Here is a 7,100-nt window from a genome sequence, read left to right on the forward strand (position 1 = left end):
GAGCTCAAAGACTGCTTGGAAAGAAGGTGAGTACCTCTAAATTTTAATTTTAAAGCATGGAAAAGCATGGGAAATATGTGTATGCCTGCATGTGTGTGAATGAGAGAGCTCTTCTCCCAATCACAGCTGGATCTTGCTTCCTCTGTGCATTTCCTAACCGCAGAAAGACCAACAGTCTGGAGAGCATGGGGGTTTTGCCAGAGCACAGGACCTTCTGTTAGGGAAGGAAGAAGTGTGTGTGTGGGATTCCACCTGAGGAAACAATCTGATTCCACCTCTTTGAGCAACCTCTAGCCGCACCTCTACCTACTCCTAGCTCCACCAAGCCGTGACCGGTAGGATAGAGAAAGCAAGGGGGGAAAGCCAAATGTGGAACTTGTGTTTTCAAGGAACGGAAGCTGAGTGAAAGGAAAAGAAGTGTGAAGGGAAAAAAAAAAGAAATATGTAGGAACTATCGGTGTATCCAAAAAGGAAAGCAAAGCCTAAAGTGGTGCATGTGGAGTGAGAGGAGGTGCTCGTACCTGCTGTAGGGGCAGCAAGGTCCTCCGGGATCACTATTTTTTTTATTGGTGATCTTCAAATAAGAGTTCCCTTAAGGAAGGGGCCCATACTTCGACAGAAGGGAGTCGGAGTCCTTCGTGGATACCTTTTTTCCCCCGAAACTGCAGGAGTACCCGGCTATGACAAAGTGAGCCTCACATTCCGAGGATCATGGGAAGCGTAAGCTCGAGGGTAGAGGAAAATCCCCTGAGAGACATGCTTGGGGCCTGGGATGCCAGGCAGGTGCCAGTGTTGACTGGCATGCGAGAAAAGAAATTGAAGAAATTGTGTAAAAAATGGGCTTTGCTAAGAGATAACACCAGGAAGACAAATTTGGCTAAATAAAGGTACTTAAAAGAGAAGGGAAATATGTAAGTAGGAATGTTTGGGTTTTTATTTTGTTTGTTTTGTTTGTTTGTCTCTTTCTCTGTCTTCTATGGAACCACGTGGTCTGTCTGTTAAGATTTGTGCCTTCCCTAATTTAACTGAGATTTATGGCAGGAATGATCAGTGTGTGTGTAAATTTCAGTTTTGTTTTCCTCTTTGTCCTCCTTGTTTTTTATGTGTGTATGTCTGTCTTTGTGGGCCCTTGAGGTAATTGTAACTGTAAAATGTATCTGATCTCTAGAGACAAGAATTTTAAATTGTTAGAGAAAAAGAAAAGGTTGAAGCAATGAAAATGGGGAAGAGAGAGAGAGAGAAAAAAAGAAGGAGCCTTTTTCCTGTCTTTGTCCGGCCAACAAAGCAGTAAAAAGGACTTTTCATCCTATTTCTGTTTTTTTTTCTCCTTCCCTCTCTTTATTTTAAAGTAACAACTCAAGTTTATAAGGAAACATTTTAAGTTCACTTACAAGATAAGTTTATGAGGAAACGTTTTAAGTTCACTTACAAGAGAAAAAAAATTCAGTCTTGCATTTACTGTGTATTTAAATGATTTTACCTGTTCCTCTTCCTGAAGCATGTGAATCCAGTTTTTTTCTTTCATCAGTTGTGTCTCCATTTTGTTGAAACTGCATTATCTTTTAGTAACTGCAATATTGATGTGTTGTTTCTTTTCAAACTCTGCCTGCAAGATATCTACCCCCCCCTTTAATCCTGTTACAATACCTTTCCTGAGAAGATTACCCACAAAAGTGGGGAGGAGATCCTGTTCTAATGTCTTTCAGCCCTGAAAAGATGACTCTGCAACTGTGGAAGCAGAGCACATGGTTCCAGATGCTGCCCCCAGAGGAGACCTTCCATTTGTTGGAGCCAGGAATTGAGTTTGAATCCAGCCCCCACTGAAAGTCATCACAGCAACCAGATTGGAGCAGACCTTTCCAAGCCTGACTAACCAGCCTTATCACCAAGCATGCCACCCAGCAGACATGAAAGACAGGACCCTGAGATGTACAAGTAAAGACTAAAAGACTCTTTTCAATCCCCAGAAGACAACTGGAAAGACTATGGTGGGAGGGTGGAAATTCATTGTAAGGTTTTCTGTCTTGTCTCCTTTATATTGTAATCAGTCTAAAGTATTAATGTAAGGATTGTATTTGAAAGTGGCTGCCACAGTTAGTTCTGAACACCTGAGATTTCTGTCTAATGGTAGGGAAATTTGTCCAGCATGTTTGTATTGTTTGTATTGCCTGAATTGTAAAGGTAGCTGCATACACAGGCACACACAGAGAGAGACACCATTCAGAATTAGACTGAAACTATTCCCTTCACTTACCTCCACACAAGACTTCTCCTAGGTTGATTTTTGCTCTGTAGCACTAAAAGCCCAAGGAGTCCGATCTCCCTGCTAATTCCATAGGGGAGGGGCATCCCCCTCAGGCAATTCCTCTCTTGAAGAGATAGCAGAAAAAGTGATATCCAAAACCCAAGCCCTGACTATGACTCACAAATGATGCTGCCCAGTTGCCCAATAAAGCAAGATATGTTGCACTGGTGGTCTCATGAGTAGAAGTCCCAGGGCTCATTTAAAAAAAGAAAAAAAAGAAAAGAAAGGAAAAAGCCTGGATTGCACACTGATTAACCTCAATTTGGACTAAAAAAAATCTTGGATGCACTAAAGTAAGAGCTAGGGCAGGTTCAGTAACCAATCCTTGGAAATGGGCAGCCTGTAATTTAAAGGAAAACCATGGCTGTGAAAATTTTGGGATGTGTGCTTGCTTGAAACCTGACTGGAAGCTCATAGAAAGTGATATCTAACAGCTAAAATTAATTGGCATAGAAAATTGGATACTGTAAAATTCTTACCAGAACTTTTCCCCTGGCTGCTAGACCTTCATGGTTGAAAGCTTTTGGGAGCCACTGAAGAAATCTTTTTTCTGTTGTCTCTATCAATGGCTTCCTTTGCATCAGAAAAATTAAAAGCACCAATCAAGCCTCCCTGATTTGATCAATTTTAATTTTTTGCCAAGAGCATGTTTCAAAACTCACGTTTTGAGGGGGGAAAAAAGTAGGGATTGTAGGAATTTAGCACCCACGCCCCTCCTAGAAGAATGAAATATTTTAGAAAATATTTAAAAAGGCAAAATATATTTCCCTGGATGATAAATGGAGAAACATGTTTTAAAGACAAAGCAACTTCCTGACTCCCCCCCACCTTTGTCAATGGGCCATTAAAGCCTCAACCAAGCTCACTCAATCCCCCCATCATTTGCAACACAATAGAACAGAAACTCACCACATGGCAAGGCTCAGGCAAGCTTGAGGAACAACCTACAATGTTAGCTAAGACCCCTAGACCACCTGGGAGTTTGACAACCAATCAGGATACTCTTCCTGTGCCCCAGAAAGTTCAAAGCTCAGAAAAAGCATAAAGCCAGGGAGCACACAGGATCTCGGCCCTTTTCTGTTCAGGAACTCAAGCCATGTGATCCTGACCACCATTAAACCATCTTTCCAAGCAGTCTCCATGTTTCCAGTGTCTTTGTCCCCACTTGGAACTGAACCCAGATGGATATTTCTTCCAACAATAGTATTGAGGAATGTGTAAATAAAACACATTATTGTAAGATATCATTATAACTCAAATGTTCAGCAAGAGAAAATCAATGCAAAAAGAACAGACATAAAAAAGCAGGCTCACAAAAGTACAGGCTATATTTGGATACACATATGATAACTTACCGTATTTTTCGGAGTATAAGACGCACCTTAGTTTTTGGGGAGGAAAATAAGAAAAAAGCTGATTGGCAGGTGGATTGGCCTCCCGGAATACCCCCAATCAGCTGTTCCCAGAGGTGAATTTTAGCAACAGGTTCATTGGTTGTAAGCTCTGTGCCTTGCTTTTTTTGGCTTTTTTTTTCCTGCCTCTGAAACTCCAGTTTCAGAAAAAAACTTTTTTCTACTTCTGAAAGCCTCCAAAACAGAACTTCAGAAAAAAAGCCTCTGAAGCTCTGTTTGGGAGCTCTTTTTTTTGAAGCTCCGTTTGGGGCTTTTTTTCTGAAGCTCCATTTGGAGCTTTTTTTCTAAGCTCAGTTTCTGATGCTTTGCAATGTCCTGGGGTAATGTGATCATCTCTGACAAGCAAAGTCAATGGGGAAGCCAGATTCACTTAACAACCTTGTTACTTAAAACAGTGATTTACTTAACAACTGTGGAAAGAAGGATTTTATATGTGGCAAAATTCAGTTAAGAACTGTCTCGCTTAGCATCAGAAATGTGGGGCTCAATTGTCGTAAGTCAAGGACTACCTGTAGTTGTTCTAATTGTGGCTGGAGCTATCCTTTGTCATAGGATAGCTGAAAACAAATGGGAAACCCAAAGCTAATAATAAATTTCCTGCCATCATCAGTTTGTGTGTGATGGAAAGAAAAAGCTTATAACCTTTTTTAGCTTGCTATGAGGGACCAAAACAGGTTCAATGTTTACTTGGTTTAAAGGTGATAGAAAGTTTACTTTTCGATCATATTGTCAAAATTAATAACCTGTTTTATATGATTTTACCTAGCATTGGAGAGATGGAAAAGTCCTTCGTTAATGGAAGGTTTTCTTTTCTTTTTTGTTCCCCTTTGCTATTCCTGGGATATTTAATCCTAGTGAATATAGCGCTGCACCAAGGAGATGCATTACAGATTTTGGTCTAAACTACCCCAGTGCTGTGTTTCATTATAGAAGTGTCAGGGTGTTTTCAAATGTTGATAGCAAAAGCTGAATTTTGCTGCCAAACTCTATTGAACAGGCTACATCACTTTCACAAGTCAAATGCCTCTTAATTGATACGATGCTGATCACAAACTTTGCTATGAATAGCACAGTGTTAAAGTCTGAAAAGACCCATCAATCTTATATGCACTTTGAGCATATTTTGTTGCAAATAGCATCCTAATTGATAGGCCTGATTATATGGCGAGGAGCCTAATTTATATATCAGAAACTGCAGTCCTTTTGTTATTGAGGAAGTTGACACCTTTACAAGAGAACAATATATGTCAACCAAAATATATACCAATTAGGCCTTAGTGAGACACTGAAATGAATGATTTCAGAATATGCTGTATTTACAAATAATATATGGTTTACAGCCACTTGCATTTCAAACAGCAGTTCTCTTTGTTGCTACTATTTTAAAACTGTAAGCACTGAAAAAGGTCACAAAAATATGTCCATTAGCACTGAAAGCCAGGAAAATGGACAATAATTTGGTGTTCATTTAACTTTGCATTTGATGGGATAGCTGTGAAACGTAGTTTGCTTAAACACTACCCAACAAAGTGATTGGTGCTTCACTTCATTATTAAAAGAGGATGTTTGATGGAAACCCATTGTGAACTATGAATGCACTGAAGTGGCGAATAGTCATGCAAAGCAGTTGTAAGCATGGAACAAGCAAGAGGTTGCTTACCTTTTCCAGTTTCAAATACTTCCTAGAACAGAACATTATCTTTTTAAAAAATTCTACTTGATTCCATTACCAAAACCCTCTTTTAGGGTTCTGAAAGACTGTTCGGAAATTAAAGGTCAAGATTAGCAAGTATGCATTCAGGTTAGCTGTGGAATGGGACAACTTGCTGCAGCCATCTTGCCACGGCCAACTCGCCACATCCAACTCGCTGCAGGACAACTTGCCATGGCCAACTCACCATGGGACAATTTGTCTGAGAACAAGAGTTACACTATTATCGAAGAAATGGTGGAATATAATCATTAAAGAAAGGATGCCAAAGGAGGGACAAAATCGAATGGGAATGACAAAAATTGAAATATTTGTTTAATCGTTTTAAATAATTAAATTGAATTGTTGAATTGTTCCGCAGTGAGTTGGCCAGGGCGAGTTGTCCTGTGGTAAGTTGGCCGTGTTGCGTTGGCTGTGGTGAGTTAGCCATGGCAAATTGCCCATGATGAATTGGCCGGGGTGAATTGGCTGTGGCGAGCTGTCAGAAGAGGTTGAACTTGGAACCACACTAGTATAGATTCATGTGCAATTTATATCCAAATATCCAGTAAGAATAATTTTTCCAAATAAGACAATGGTCTGAGATTAGTATTGTTGATTATATCACAATACTTGACAACACAGTATCAACAGTAGAAACCTTCAGATTTCTAGGTTCTATCATATCGCAAGATCTCAAATGGACAGCTAATATCAAAAACATCATTAAAAAAGGACAACAAAGAATGTTCTTTCTGCGCCAACTCAGTAAGCTCAAACTGCCCAAGGAGCTGCTGATCCAATTCTACAGAGGAATTATTGAGTCTGTCATTTGCACCTCTATAACTGTCTGGTTCAGTTCTGCAACCCAACAAGAAAAACACAGACTTCAGAGGATAATTAGAACTGCAGAAAAAACAATTGCTACCAACCTGCCTTCCATTGAGGACCTGTATACTGCACGAATCAAGAAGAGGGCCGTGAAAATATTTACAGATCCCTCACATCCTGGACATAAACTGTTTCAACCCCTACCCTCAAAACGACGCTATAGAGCACTGCACACCAGAACAACTAGACACAAGAACAGTTTTTCCCCGAAGGCCATCACTCTGCTAAACAAATAATTCCATCAACACTGTCAGACTATTTACTGAATCTGCACTACTATTAATCGTTTCATAGTTCCCATCACCAATCTCTTTCCACTTATGACTGTATGACTATAACTTGTTGCTGGCAATCCTTATGATTTATATTGATATATTGACCATCAATTGTGTTGTAAATGTCGTACCTTGATGAACGTATCTTTTCTTTTATGTACACTGAGAGCATATGCACCAAGACAAATTCCTTGTGTGTCCAATCACACTTAGCCAATAAAATTCTATTCTATTCTATTCTATTCTATTCTATTCTATTCTATTCTATTCTATTCTATTCTATTCTATTCTATTCTATTCTATTCTATTCTATATTTTTTTCCTCATAGAGCAAAGAAATATTTAAGTCCATGGAAAAAGAAAAGCATAACATTCTAAGTACATATCACATACTTTTTATCATGCAAGCTGTCTTCAGTCTGGGTGCACAGAGCTAGGACTAAGCCTGAGGACCTTATTTTAGAAATAAGATTATGAGGCGGCCTACCTTAAACCCCCTTAGCTATTACTTTCCTTTCACCCTTTAG

This window comes from Ahaetulla prasina, chromosome 6 (assembly GCF_028640845.1).
Source record: "Ahaetulla prasina isolate Xishuangbanna chromosome 6, ASM2864084v1, whole genome shotgun sequence".
Classification (NCBI taxonomy): Eukaryota; Metazoa; Chordata; class Lepidosauria; order Squamata; family Colubridae; genus Ahaetulla; species Ahaetulla prasina.